This window comes from Pongo abelii, chromosome 6, assembly GCF_028885655.2.
Source record: "Pongo abelii isolate AG06213 chromosome 6, NHGRI_mPonAbe1-v2.0_pri, whole genome shotgun sequence".
Taxonomy (NCBI): Eukaryota; Metazoa; Chordata; class Mammalia; order Primates; family Hominidae; genus Pongo; species Pongo abelii.
Window position 1 is genome coordinate 109,896,700 of NC_071991.2, and position 15,437 is coordinate 109,912,136.

A 15,437-nucleotide genomic window follows, 5' to 3' on the forward strand; every position below is an offset into this window, starting at 1 on the left:
TGATGTTTCATAATGAGGGGATGATCATCCCCTTTCACAAGGGAGGACCAGGATTCATTATTTTAGAAATGTGACGGGGAGCAGGGTGCAAAATAGGTGTGACCTGTGTATCTTAGTCTAGGCCCTTCCCCCATGCAGTGGAAAAACCAAAGCATCGGGGACTGGCTTGCCATTTCCAAGGCCACATAATGATGTGCTCCCCAGTGGACAAGTCCTGTGGCAAGGGCAATCACAGGTTATCTTGAGTCTCAGGTTGGGACAAAGGAGTACTGTCCCTCACCTTGTCCACCTGGATCCTGAGAGTGGTATCATGTTCTTGCATTGGAAGGACATATGCACTGGTGATGAGAACGCCATGTTCATTCAGGGTGCAGACAACTGCTGGTAAGTGGTGTGTCCACAGAGCCAGAGTGTGTCTCCTGCTGGAGTTGTTGCTTCAACAGTCCATTCATCCTTTAAATCAGCCCCATGGCTGCAGGGATGTACAGCAGGTGGAAATGTCAGTGGATATCCAGGGCCTCCACCCATTCCTGCACTTTATGGCTGGTAAAGTGCAAGCCCTGGTCATTATTGATATTGGTGGGGACACCATAGGCCACACACAGCCACTCTAGTCCTTTTATGGTAGTTTTCTGGGTAGCATGCTTGCTGGGATGTGACTGTGGTAGCCCTGTGCAGGTGTCCACATAAGTCAAGGCATAGCAGCAGCCATTAGATAGAAACCAATGCCCTATGTAGTCTACCCGCCACCATTGTACTGGACTCTGGCCCCAGGGGATCTGTCCAGTATTGTGTGGCAAGGGCCTAGGGCATTCCTGTGCATGGGTAGGACATTGCTGACAGAGGTGTACTAAGTCTTTATGTCATAGTGGCAGGCCCCAATTCTTCACCATGGCCCAAAGGGAATGCTGTCCCCATAGTCCTGTCTTTTTGGGTAGCCAGTGGGCCACGTCTGTGGGGACTACCTTGAAGAGACGAATGCAGCCTAGCTTGTTCTCATGTTGATTTCCAGATGGTGTAGATGCAGTGTGGGCATCCACATGGAAGACTGTTACATGCACTCCCTGGATGTGACAGAGAATGTCCTTCCACATGTCAGCACCCCAAAGCAGGCAGCCTGCTACTGTCCAATCCTGAGCTTCTCCCTGTGGTAGCCACATAGAAAGTCCCTTAAAGATGGCCCAGCTGTTGGTACACAAGACTATTGGGTCCGGCTCATAGAGGAGGATCGTCTAGGTGGCTCTCAGCTTAGCCCATTTGTTACTATGTCCTAGGCCTGTATCAAGCCAGATCCTGTCAGTGGACAGCTGGATGGCTGCAGCTGTCCATGTGCAAGGATTGCCTCATAGCAAGCTCTCTGTGTACCAGATCTGGTCAAGAATTGGGCCCTGTCCCTCCTGTACAAAGGAGGGAATCTGTGGAGGTTCAGCGGCCTCTTTCAAAGACTGTCTTTCAGATGTTACATAGGTGACAGTACTGAGCACCAAATGGAGCTCTGTGCTCAAGGGGCTATTAATGAATGTGCTCCTTTGTTGAGGTATGCATGCCTTTTGGCTACAGTCTGTGTTTGGGCATTCCCAGGCTTTAGCTTCCAGAAGGTACCCTTTAGTCAACCTGCTGTGGGTACTGGGTGCGTACTAGCACTAGGACCCACTTTGTAATGTCCTCCACTTATTGTAAAGCCTACATAGCCCAGAGTTGTGGCACTCCAGCTAGCTGAAGCCCCCTTCCACAGCTGGGACCAGAATCCTAAAGGCACACATTTATGCCCTTGCCTTTACCACAGGCCCCACCCAAACCCCTCAGGGTAACTGGCTACGTTCAGTTCACAAGGCTGCCCCTGCACTACAAGTCCTAGGCTTGTATTTGTTTCACTGCAACTTTAGCTTGTTCAAAGGCCTCATCCTCCTTTGTGGACCAGTCCCAGTGGGGCCCCATCTTGACTAGCAGTATAGGGGCCTAAGGAGTTGGGCCAAATGAGGAATAAAAGGATACCAACACTGTAGGAGGCCTAAGGAAGTTTGCAAGTGCTTTGGTGTGGTAGGACATGGGTAGGCCTACACCTTATCCATAAGAGCAGACTGAAAGACTTTCGTCCTACCCAACCAGATGACAACCAGACTGACAAACCTGGCCTCTGGTCTTTGTATGCGTTGACCGCCAATCCTTTGTTCGCCAAGTGAGAGTTACGATAAGGCGGGGGCTGTGCAGATTATAAGCCACAAAAAGACCTAAAAGTTAATGGAAAACATGTATCCCCTCCAGGGTGGTATCCCTGGGCAAGACAGTCCATTGTTTTTCTTCCCATGTGAATGCAAATTGGTCTTGACTCTCTGGGGGCAATGGGGGATGCTGAAGGCATTGGCTGTCAATAACCAAATGGTATATGCCCATGGCTTCTCCTACCTTTGTCCCAAGAGAGGTGATATTGAGAACAGCCACATACACTGGGAGGATCACCTTACTTAATTCCTAGTAATATACTGTTATTCTTTGTGTCCCATCAGGCTTCTGCATGGGCCATTCAGGGCTGTTGTACGGGCTGTGCACTGGCCTTATAGTGCCTGCCCGGGCTAACTCCCAAATAGTCTCTGATTTCATCATGCCCCCACCCTTGTAGGTGGTATTGCTCAGCACCTCTACTCACCGCAGGGCTGGAAAGTATACTGGTGTCCATTTCGCATTCCCTGATCACAGGGTTCACCACCTAACTCTCCATCAGAATTCCCCGGCAGTTGTTTGTGGGGTCAGGCCTGATAAGTTATCTACTCCCAAGATGTATTCTGGGATGGGAGCAAACAATAATTAGTCTACAAAATGTTGACCATTTAAATAAAAAATTTTCTAATGTATTAGTTGTAAAAGTGCCTCCTATCACTTCATATTTTTAATTAATACACTTAGTTTTAATGTCTTTTATCTGTTCTCCATGTACTCTCAAAAGTCTTTTTCAATGTGTTCCACTGGTTTATTTTCTCTCTGCCTCACTCCTTATCTGTTCATTATTTGTTTATTTATTTGTTTGTTTATTTATTTATTTATTTATTTATTTTGAGGCACAGTCTCCTCTCCTTCTGTTGCCTAGGCTGGAGTACAGTGGCACGATCTCAGCTCACTACAACCTCTGCCTCCCGGGTTTAAGTGATTCTCCTGCCTCAGCCTCCCAAGTATCTGGGACTACGGGGTGCGCCACCATGCCTAGCTAATTTTTGTATTTTTAGTAGAGACGGAGTTTCTCCATGTTGGCCAAGGTGGTCTTGAACTCCTGACCTCGTGATCCATCTGCCTCGGCCTCTCAAAGTGCTGGGATTACAGGCATGAGCCTCCGTGCCCGGCCTGTTCATTATTTATTATATGAAGTGTATAGGGTAGTGATTAAGACCAGCAAAAGTTCTGGAGCTATTGACTGCCTGAGTTTGAATCCATCTGTGCCACTTACTAGCTCTGTTTCCCATGTGTACGATAGAAATACTAATAATATTTAATTCATAGGGTTGTTGTGAGAATTAAATGAGTTAATATATGTCAGGTATTTAGAACAGTAAATACCTTACAGTAAGGTTCTCAATTAACTTAGCCTGACAGTAAGTTCCCAGTTGTTAGCCATTTTCATTTTTATATAGACTAATTGAGCCAGGCTTCTTTCAGTTTTCCTCTTCTTTCATTTTTCAGACTGGCACTTAGTACCCAGAATTCAGCAGGGAGGCCAGGAACCTTGTTAGGAAGCAGAGAGAGGGGAGAAGTCTACAAATACTCATAATGTAATATCCATTCTTTTATCTTTGTCACATCTAATTATAAAAACAAGGACAAAAGAATAACTTCTGACTTTTACATGTAAACAGATTTAGCCCTATATTGCTTCCCCCTTTCCTCCTGCTTATCCAACTCTCACATATATCCTAAGATTTTAATAGTTTTTCTTCAATTGTGTGATAATTTTTAAGTGTGTTTATTTGATTTTAGTGTTTACCACCTTTCCTTTAATACTGTAACCCAAATTATATCTGAAGTAGTGGCCCATAAGCTGTAAGGGAAATGTTTAAATAGACAGATTTTGAGATTTCAAACAAAATATCCAGACCTGAATTCTTTGATGTCCTCATTCCCAGGAGATTGTGATAAATGCCAGGTTTGAGAACCACTGTTCTAACCAATTGAGAAATGAAACAAAGTGAAAACTCAAGACTGGTGAGGGTAGTTGGGGAGAGTGGTGATGTGGTTGACCATCCTTTCTCTATTAGCTTGGAAGATCTATATTCTAGCTCTCATTCTACATCTCTGACTACTTTTTCTTCATTTTGTTTGTTCCAGTTTTTAAAAAACGGATCCCACTTTCTCTTAAATAGGTTCCCCCCCACAACCCGGAGTCTATTTTGGTCCTCTCTTCCTTTGTTTGCTCTCTTAGTTAGATCTTGATATTAACTCTCACTTTTCTGCAAGCCTGTTCCCCAAGCCTGTTATACCTCAAGCTCTCAGGAAACTGAGGTCACATTTTAAACTTGTCTAAATTCTGTATCTCTGAAAACAAACTCTTCCCCTCTCATCTTTCTCTTTCATTCATTATGTATTCTCTACTCATCACCCGGGCTCCACTTTCTTCTCTTTCTACTGCCTCTATGAAAATTCATGATCATTTCTGTTGGAATGCACTACAGCGTCCCCTCCACCTTCTGCCTCTTTAGTGCATCCTGGTATCAGATTAACCTCCCTAAAATATTATTCTATTATAGTGTAATGATTACACAATACAAAAAAAACCTTTTATTTTAGGTTCGGGGGTACATGTGAGGATTTGTTACATAGGTAAATTCATGTCATGGGGGTTTGTTGTACAGATTATTTCATCACCCAGGAATTAAGCCCAATACCCAAGAGTCATCTTGCTCCTCTCCGTTCTCCCACCCTGCACCTTCAAGTAGACCCATGTCTGTCGTTTCTGTCTTTGCGTTACTAAGTTCTCATCATTTAGCTCCCAACTGTGAGAACATGCCATATTCTGTAACACAGGTTTTCTGTTCCTGCGTTGTTTGCTAAGGATGATAGCCTGCAGCTCCATCCATATTCCCACAAGACATGATCTCATTCTTTTTTATGGCTGCATCTGTCACACAATTCTTAAGCTCGAAATCTTTCAATGATTGTTCACTGTTTATATAGAATTCAGATTATTCAGCTTGATAGCCGAGAACTTCCAAAAATATCTCATGTACTATTATTATATCTCTTGTTCCTAATATTTCTTTACTGCCCTAAACTCTATCAACTGGAAATGCTCCCTAATTAAGGGTTCTCATTTCCCCTCTCTGTGTTCTCATCCATTTCTCTGCCTAGAATATGTTTTCTACTTTACTTGTCCTATAACCTTAGCTTTTCCTTCAAAGCTCATTTCAAATGCTACTTTGCTCTAGGAAGTTTTCCTTGAGTACCTTAGGTGCAAATGGTGTCTTCCTTTGAATTCTCATAGATTTTATCGGTCAAGTGACTAAAGACACTTCACATTTTTTTCATTTATTTTCCTGCTGTTATTTTAATTTTAAAATGTACTGACTACATTAATTCACACAATTCAAACAAGTAAAACTATGCAAAGTGAAGAGTGGGAGTTCTTCAGTGCTTTGCCAAAGCCATTCCCATACCTACAGGAACACAGTATTACTATTTAGTATACTATATCCTTCTAAGTCAGTAGTTCTCAAAATGTTCGTGGTAAACCCCTTGCTTCAAACCACCTGGGGAGCTAGTTAAAAATGGAGGTGCCTGTGCATCAACCCAGCCCTTCTGAATTGGAATCTCTTGGAAGTAGGAACTAGGAAGCTGCCCTTTGGTCATTCTTACACTAAATTTTGAGAATCATCGCTTTTATCTATGCATTAAATAAGAGTTCTTTTACAAATGTATAATTTTGTTTTTTGTTTGGTTGTTATGTTCCTTCAGTAATGCTATTGACTTTCTTTTCATTTTTAGCAATGTATCTTGGAGATATTCACAAAACAAATGTAGAGACGCACTGTGTGTGTGTGCTTTTTAAAAAAATTTTAAACTCTATAGAATAAATTTACCAAGATTGATATAACTATTTTTCTGTTGATGGACATTTAGGCTTTCCAGTTTTTAATTATTAAGAACAGTGCTTCAGTGAATGTGTAAAATTTACCCACATGGTGATATGTTTATGGAGTATAAGATGCTGTGTTAAGTGCATATTCAAAATGGTTATGCTGCTAAATTGTTCTCCAAACAGGCTTTTTGGGTTCATACCAAATTTCCACCAATTGTGAAAGAGAATATTCATATCCCCACAACTGTAGTTCAGTAGTACATCTTATTTTTCAGTTTGTCAGGCTGGCGGATGAAAAATAGTATTTCCTCGTTGTTTTAATTTGCTCATTTTTTCATGACTGGTGAGGTTGAGCTCCTGATTTTCTTTTTTGCCATTTGTATTTCCTTTTAGATGAACTGTCAGTTCTCATTTTTGTTCATGGTTATTATTTATTGAATTGTCTACCACCAATGCTATTGAACTGTCCATTATTTGTCTACTGATGTGAAATATCATGTTTGTCATACTAACTCCTATAAGTACATCGAACAGTTTCTGAACTTTTTATTCTCTTCTTTTAATGTATTTGCATTTTATCTCCTATCATTTATATTATGGTAGCTTTGTAGTTTGCTTTTCTTTCTTTTTTAATTTTAGAGACAGAGTCTCACTCTGTTCCCCATGCTGGAGTGTAGCAGCATGATTATGACTCACTGCATCCCTGATCTCACAGGCTCCAGACCACAGGTTCATGCCATCATGCCCAGCTAATTATTTATTTTTGGTAGATATGGCAACTTTCTATGTTGCCCAGGCTGGTCTCAAACTCTGGGACTCGAGGGGCCCGCCCACCTTGGCCTTCCAATGTGCTGAGATTACAGGTATGAACCACTGCACCTGGCCTATAGTCTGCTTTTATATCATCACCTTTATTCTTTTTCAAAAAATTTCTTGGTTATCCCTGTCCATTTTTTCTTTCATAAGAAATTTTAATTAGCTTATAAAATCCATACAAAATTGTATTTGAATTTTGATTGAGACTGCAATGAGTTCTAGGTTAATTTGGGGAAGATTTGACATTTTCCAAATCTTGATATCTCCCCAAAGCACAGACATATTTTTGATGTTTAGTCTTCTCATCAGGAAGCTGGCAGTCTCTGCAGTCTTCTGTTCTTTAGTAAAGTTTTAGTATTTTCTTTAAATAGGTCTCAAAACTTTTAAAATATTTTGTGTATTGATAAGTATTTTTATAGTTGTTTTGTTTTTGCAAACTTGAATAGGATTTTTTCCATTATATTTGCTAATTGGTTTTTGCTGATTTTTAGGAAAACTATTGAAGTTTCTTGCAGTTCTAGTAGTTTTTCAGCCATTTCATTTACACTTTTCAGTCAATGATACCATCTATAGATAATGAGTCTTGTCTCTTCCTTTCCAGTTATTGTACCCCATTTATTTATCTTACCTTACTGAATTAGCTAAGTCTATTGGCTCAACATTGAACAGTCATGGTGAGATTGGGCACCATGATTTTTCTTTCTGTCTTTAATGAAAGGCTACTAGTGTTTGTTAATCAAATGTAAGGTTTTCTATAGGTTTGTGGTAGATGTCTTTTGTGATGTTAAGGAAGATTTCTTCTATTAATCTGAGTTAAAGCTTATTATATGAAAGTGTTAAATAAATGCTTTTTCCAGAATCCAGATGATCGTTTGAGTTTTCTCTTTAACTTATATGTTAATTTGGTGGATATAGTGACTTACATTATTACTTACCTGAATTCACTCTTGGAAGGAAAAGAATCCTCTTGGGTAGTAATGAATTGTGTCATATTACTTTTATGTGATTTCTTCTTAGTATTTTATTTAGTTGTATGACATTAACAGTTATAAGTGAAATGAGCCTGTGAATAGGCAGACTAATGGCCTCACAAAGGTTTCCTAATTCATGAAACCTGTGAATAAGCTACTTTACATAGCAAAAGAGATGTTGCACATATGAGTTAGGTTAACAAATTTGTGCTAGAGATTATTCTAGATTACCTACATTGGCCCAATCAAATTGCACAAGTCCTTAAAAAGGGAAAACCTTTTCCAGCTGCAACTAGAGAAAGAGGTGCAGCAACAGAGAAGAGTTCACAGAGATGTGATGTGAGAAGGAATTGTGCTGACTTTACTGGATTTGAAGATAGATGAAGTGTACTATGAGCCAAGAAATGGAGGCAGCCTCTACTAGAAAAGACAAGGAAATAGATTCTCCCCTAGAGCATCTAGAAAAGAATGCAGCTTTGTCGATGCCTTGATTTTAGCTCATGGAGGCCCACTTTGGACTTCTGACCTACAGAACTGTAAGATAATAGATTTGTGTTGTGTTAAGCCGGGAAAGTTTGTTAGAGTGGCAATAGAAAATTAACATAGCCTATGGTTTCACCTGTGTGCTCTCCAAGTTTAGAAACAAAACTGTAGCTGAAAAGTTTTCTTTTTCAATGCTTTAAAACAGACTTCAAAAAAATCATTTAAGTTTGATAAAATTAAGCTGTTAAACCTGGCTCTTGTGCCTTTTTAAAGGAGAAAATATTTGATTCTTCAATTTCTTTTGTGACATCTTTTTCTAACCATGTGTTATAATTCTCAAGTATATATTTTGTCTTCCCCGCTAGACTGGAAGCTTCTTGAAGGCATAATGTGTCTGATTAGTCTTGGTATCTAACTCAGTACCTAAAATAATCCCTTACAGTAATGCAAACATTTATATAGATATCTTATTCAACTTTGCATCCTCACAGCACTATATACAGTGTCTAATGTTTATGAAACTAATTTCAAAAATGTATGGTAATTTAGACAGCTTAATTGATGAGGTAATTCAGACAATATACTGAGTGAACATGAGCTTTGAAGTCAGGCCTGAGTTAAATCCTGGATGAACCACTTTCCTAACTCTGTAAATTTAGACAGTAGATTAACATCTCAAAGATTCACTTTCCTTACTAGTAAAATGGTAATAATAGTACTTATTTTATAGTGAGGAAATGTTTGTAGAGTGCTTAGCACAATACTGGATACATAATAGTTGCTTTATGTTAGTAAGTTATCAAGATAATTAAAGAATGTTATTTAGAACCAAATGGTATTTTATAAAAATGTTACTTTTTCTGTTGCTCCTGTTGTAATTTTTTAGGCTATTGTCATGTCAAAAGGGGATACTAAGTTTCCAATCTGTTCTTGCGTATACAGTAATGCAGTCAATAACTTTAGTTGGTGCCTCCAACAAGTATTATCCGTGGATGAGGTTACATCTGAGTAATTTGGAATATGATAGAAGCAACATTTGGTGTGCTTTTATACAGCTCATGAAGTCAGTGCTTTAGAAACTGAATTAAAATGTTTCAAGGGTTTTCTTCCTATTTAATGCTGTGATGTTGCTAATCCCATCCTACTCTTAAAGCTGGTGATCCTCCTCACATTAACTGCCATTGATATAGTTTGGATAATTGTCCTCACCCAAATCTCATGTTGAAATGTAATCCTCAGTGTTAGAGGTGGGGCCTTGTGGGAGGTGTTTGGGTCATGGGAGTGGATGCCTCATGGCTTGGTGCCATCCTCTGGGTAGCGAGTTCATTCTCACGAGATCTGGTTGTTCAAAGTGCATGGTACCTCCCCTACTCTCCCTTGCTCCTGCCTTCAGCATGTGAAGTGCCTGCTCCTGCTTTGCCCTCTGCCACAAGTAAAACCTTCCTGAGGCCTCTCCAGAACCAGATGCCAGCACTATGCTTCCTGTACAGCCTGCAGAAGCATGAGCCAATTCAACCTCTTTTCTTATAAATTACCCAGTCGAGTATAGCAATGCAAGAGTGGCCTAACGCAGTCATCCTTGATGTTTATGGAACCCTCTCAGGCTTAATAGTTGACTCAAAAACAATGAATAAGTGGTCCCCTGTCTTTGTGAATTCATAGATAAAAAGACAAGGCAATCTTGTGACTTGTTTTGTAGTTTCCATTGAAATCTTGTAGGGTAGGTTGTAGTGAAGTGTGTATCTTACATCATTTTCTGGGAATTCATAGGGAAGAAAAATTGAAGATAAGAAAATTTAACACCGATTATCTTGCTTAGTATGGTTCTAAGGAGTTGATATCAGATTTGAATTGGGTGGTGATGGTGGAGATGAAATAGTGAATGTGTGCAGAGCAGGCAAGACTGAATGAAGAGAAGTAATGGGGCTATTAAAGGCACTTTGCCAAAATAAATAATAGTCACTATATGTCATATCCCTACTATGTGACAAGACTGTTATCTGCTTTATAGACATTGTTTTTAAACCTATCGATAACCTTGCAAAGTGAATTTTGTGGATTAACAAACAGGTCCTGAGGAGAACTTTGCCCCAGTAAATTTTCATAGGGTTAGTGATGGAAATCTTTCTGGATACAAAAGCCAGTGGAAAGTAGTACAAATCATGTATCCCTTATACGAATAAAGAAACTGCTGGAGTACCACTTCTCTTGTGGGGTTCAAGAGATCATTTAGGTAAATACTCCTTTTAAAGATGTAAAAGCTAATGATGGTTTACAAACTTAAATTCTTACACTAGCAAGGAGTAGGAGCTGGCCATTGGTGAGAGAGTACTGACGGACATGGTAAGAAAGTAGGATTTTAGGTTTAGATATAATTCATTTTAATGAATGTGTGGGAATACACAGAAGAGAAATTATATGGCTCCAGGTTACTTAGTATTGATCTAAGCTTCAGTTTATACAAACCAATTTAGACTTTCCTGAAGTATAAATTGAATTATATCTTAATTATGAGAACATATTAATAAACTAATTAATATAAACAGGACCAGACTACCCCAAAAAATTCATAAACTAAGCATCAGCAGTGGCCCTGTATCATCACAGTTGCATTTTGGAAGGTAAAATTAACCATTTGGAAATATGTATTCAATCACCTTCTTTATGCAAGGTACTTATTTAGGCTGAAGATACAGGATAGAAAAGGGCTTTGCCCATATATACAGATGAACATGGACAAAGATAAACTTCAGATAATTAGAGCTATGCAGAGACTTTATGGTATTGTGAAGAGACTATTTTCGATTATGTGGAATAGGAAGGTGTCCCAGAGGATGTGGCATTTAAGCAGAGATTTGAATAACAAAAACGAACTAGCCATGGAAATAAAATATAGGAGGAAGAAATTCTAGGCAGAGGGACTAGCTAGTTCAAAGGTGGTCACATGATGTGTGTGTGTATGTGTTTCCCCCTAGGACTCTAACACAGAAGGTGAAGGAGAGAATGGTGGGAAGTTGGATTGGAGAGATAGGGAAGGGCTGCATCATTTACTTTTGGCCCCTTTTTGATAAGGGGTATCTATATTAAAGTAAATTGCCTCTAGATGGGTTATGAACGGTGTGTCATAAAAGTCACGTGAACAAGTTTCATTTATATGTACCACCAGATGCTGCAGTGCAAGAATGTTTTCTGTAATGTTTCAGTTTTTATTTTTTGCCTTGTATTAATGCTAGTGTATTTAAGTTCCCATTGTCAGCCCCTGAAGAGCAGAGCAGACATCTGCTCCTTATAGTACCTAATCCAGTGCCATAGCATAGAAATTCTCAACTACTGAATGAATATTGATTGAATGGTGTAGACTAGTTAACGATGTTATTGCCACAAATGACTCCTAACTTGAGCTAGTTATTCCACAAATAGTCCTCACAGTTATAAAAAGGGAACCACAGTGTGTGATGTTCCCCTTCCTGTGTCCATGTGTCCATGTGTTCTCATTGTTCAATTCCCACCTATGAGTGAGAACATGTGGTGTTTGGTTTTTTGTCCTTGCGATAGTTTGCTGAGAATGATGGTTTCCAACTTCATCCATGTCCCTACAAAGGACATGAACTCATCCTTTTTTATGGCTGCATAGCATTCCATGCTGTATATGTGCCACATTTTCTTAATCCAGCCTATCATTGTTGGACCTTTGGGTTGGTTCCAAGTAGACCTTTGGGTTGGTTCACTATTGTGAATAGTGCCACAATAAACATACGTGTGCATGTGTCTTTATAGCAGCATGTTTTATAATCCTTTGGGTATATACCCAGTAATGGGATGACTGGGTCAAATGGTATTTCTAGTTCTAGATCCCTGAGGAATCACCACACTGACTTCCACGAGGGTTGAACTAGTTTACAGTCCCACCAACAGTGTAAAAGTGTTCCTATTTCTCCACATCCTCTCCAGCACCTGTTATTTCCTGACTTTTTAATGATCACCATTCTAACTGGTGTGAGATGGTATCTCATTGTGGTTTTGATTTGCATTTCTCTGATGGCCAGTGATGATGAACATTTTTTCATGTGTCTTTTGGCTGCATAAATGTCTTCTTTTGAGAAGTGTCTGTTCATATCCTTTGCCCAGTTTTTGATGGGGTTGTTTTTTTCTTGTACATTTGTTTGAGTTCTTTGTAGATTCTGGATATTAGCCCTTTGTCAGATGAATAGATTGCAAAAATTTTCTCCCATTCTGTAGGTTGTCTGTTCACTCTGATGGTAATTTCTTTTGCTGTGCAGAAGCTCTTTAGTTTAATTAGATCCCATTTATCAATTTTGGCTTTTGTTGCCATTGCTTTTGGTGTTTTAGACATGAAGTCCTTGCCCATGCCTATGTCCTGAATGGTATTGCCTAGGTTTTCTTCTAGGGTTTTTACGGTTTTAGGTCTAACATTTAAGTCTTTAATCCATCTTGAATTAATTTTAGTATAAGGTGTAAGGAAGGGATCCAGTTTCAGCTTTCTACATATGGCTAGCCAGTTTTCCCAGCACCATTTATTAAATAGGGAATCCTTTCCCCATTTCTTGTCCTTGTCAGGTTTGTCAAAGATCAGATAGTTGTAGATATGTGGCATTATTTCTGAGGGCTCTGTTCTGTTCCATTAGTCTATATCTCTGTTTTGGTACCACTACCATGCTGTTTTGGTTACTGTAGCCTTGTAGTATAGTTTGAAGTCAGGTAGTGTGATGCCTCCAGCTTTGTTCTTTTGGCTTAGGATTGACTTGGCAATGCAGGCTCTTTTTTGGTGCCATATGAACTTTAAAGTAGCTTTTTCCAATTCTGTGAAGAAAGTCATTGGTAGCTTGATGGGGATGGCATTGAATCTATAAATTACCTTGGGCAGTATGGCCATTTTCACGATATTGATTCTTCCTACCCATGAGCATGGAATGTTCTTCCATTTGTTTGTATCTTTTATTTCATTGAGAAGTGGTTTGTAGTTCTCCTTGAAGAGGTCCTTCACATCCCTTGTAAGTTGGATTCCTAGGTATTTTATTCTCTTTGAAGCAATTGTGAATGGGAGTTCACTCATGATTTGACTGTTTGTCTGTTATTGGTGTATAAGAATGCTTGTGATTTTGCACATTGATTTTGTATCCTGAGACTTTGCTGAAGTTGCTTATCAGCTTAAGGAGATTTTGGGCTGAGACAATGGGATTTTCTAGATATACAATCATGTCATCTGCAAACAGGGACAATTTGACTTCCTCTTTTCCTAATTGAATACCCTTTCTTTCTCCTGCCTGATTGCCCTGGTCAGAACTTCCAACACTATGTTGAATAGGAGTGGTGAGAGAGGGCATCCCTGTCTTGTGCCAGTTTTCAAACGGAATGCTTCCAGTTTTTGCCCATTCAGTATGATATTGGCTGTGGGTTTGTCATAAATAGCTCTTATTATTTTGAGATACTTCACATCAGGAGGGATAGCATTAGGAGATATACCTAATGTCAAATGACGAGTTAATGGGTGCAGCACACCAACATGGCACATGTATATATATGTAACAAACCTGCACATTGTGCACATGTACCCGAAAACTTAAAGTATAATAATAAAAAAAAAGAAAATAATAATAAAAAAAAAAGGGAACCACAAGGCCTACTAGATCAGTGAAAATTCATTATTACTCAAGAGAACTCCAAGTACATAATGTCTTAGGTAATACTCTACATAAAGTGATTTGTCACAAGACCTGTGCTTGCTTTCTTTTGAATTTTATGCTTCACATTCTGTGGGAATATGTATTACACAGTATCTCACAGAAGTATTACTATTAACCTATATTTACTTATAATACTATCTTCTACAGCGTGATGTTAAAATTTGATAAATTTTAGGGAGGAAAATATTTGTCTTTTTTTCTCAGACAAGCTCTTAAGTCTGTTGCCCAGACTGGAGTGCGTTGTTCTAATCTTGGCTCACTGCAACCTCTGCCTCCCAGGCTTAGGTGATCTTTGTGCCTCAGCCTCCCGAGTAGCAAGGACTACAAGTGCGTGCCACTGCGCCTGGGTGATTTTTAAAATTTTTGTGTAGAGATGATGTCTTACTATATTTCCAGGCTGGTCTTGAACTCCTGGGCTCAAGCGATCCGCCTACCTTGGCCTCTCAAAGTGCTGGGATTACAGGTGTGAGCTACCACACCCAGCCTGTTCATTTTATTATAAATAATTTGTTGGAACTTTCTCAGTTATACAATTGATGTTAGCAGTTCATTTAACCGTAAGACTAAAGGGATGGTTTGTGACATCCTGACTCCCATTCTGTATCTCTTCATTCCAACTGGCACCATTCCCTAGGCCCACAGGGTCTTCCCCACTGCCCTCCCCTCCCCCCACCTACCCTCACCTTTTCTGGTTACAAGCTCCAGACCATTCCACTTTCCTATCAAAATATGTCTTCTTACTTCCAAATTCCCAAGTCCCTGTTCTACTTCCAACACACTGTACTCCAGTACTTTAATCCGTGGTAATGATTCAGTGGAGCCAGAGAATATAAAGCTCTTTATACAGTTAGCTAAGCTGCTAGGCCCTCTTTCTGTCTTAAGCACCTTTCTTCTTGCAGTCTCAAAGATTTTTCCTTTTTTCCAGTAATCACCCATTTATTTCTAAGGAATGTTTCATCCATGCCTAGCTTTAGGAAATATGTTATCGCTTGGATTTCTATTGAAAATATCTGTGGCAATTTGGAAACCATTTTTTTCCTGACTTCATTATTCTTTCAGGTTTTAGCCTGTCAATGCAAAAACTCTTTTATCCAGAGATGCATTATAGAACAGGATTTTAAGGGAGAAGGAAATTAATACTGGCCATGATCATGTTTGTATTCTTTTTCCTTGTAGAAGACAACAGGCATAGCTAGAGTGGCATTAGCTAACTGTAAAAAGGATTTGTAGGTCTAGGGATGAATGTAAATGTAAACAACTTAAATGTGGATTCTATTATAGCTTCACATAGAGTATCTGTGACCACAAATCATATTCTTCTCAGTAGCTGATTTCCCACACCAGTTCAAAGGGCTACAAAAGAAATACTGTCATCAGGACACTACTGAATAGTTTACTTGG

General features: G+C 39.3%; 1 protein-coding gene across 1 annotated transcript in view; it reads left to right on the top strand.

The window, feature by feature from the left end:
• LOC129060723 (uncharacterized) overlaps positions 1-15,437 on the top strand; it is a 36,684-nt gene that overhangs the window by 15,994 nt on the left and 5,253 nt on the right. The window lies entirely within an intron of this gene.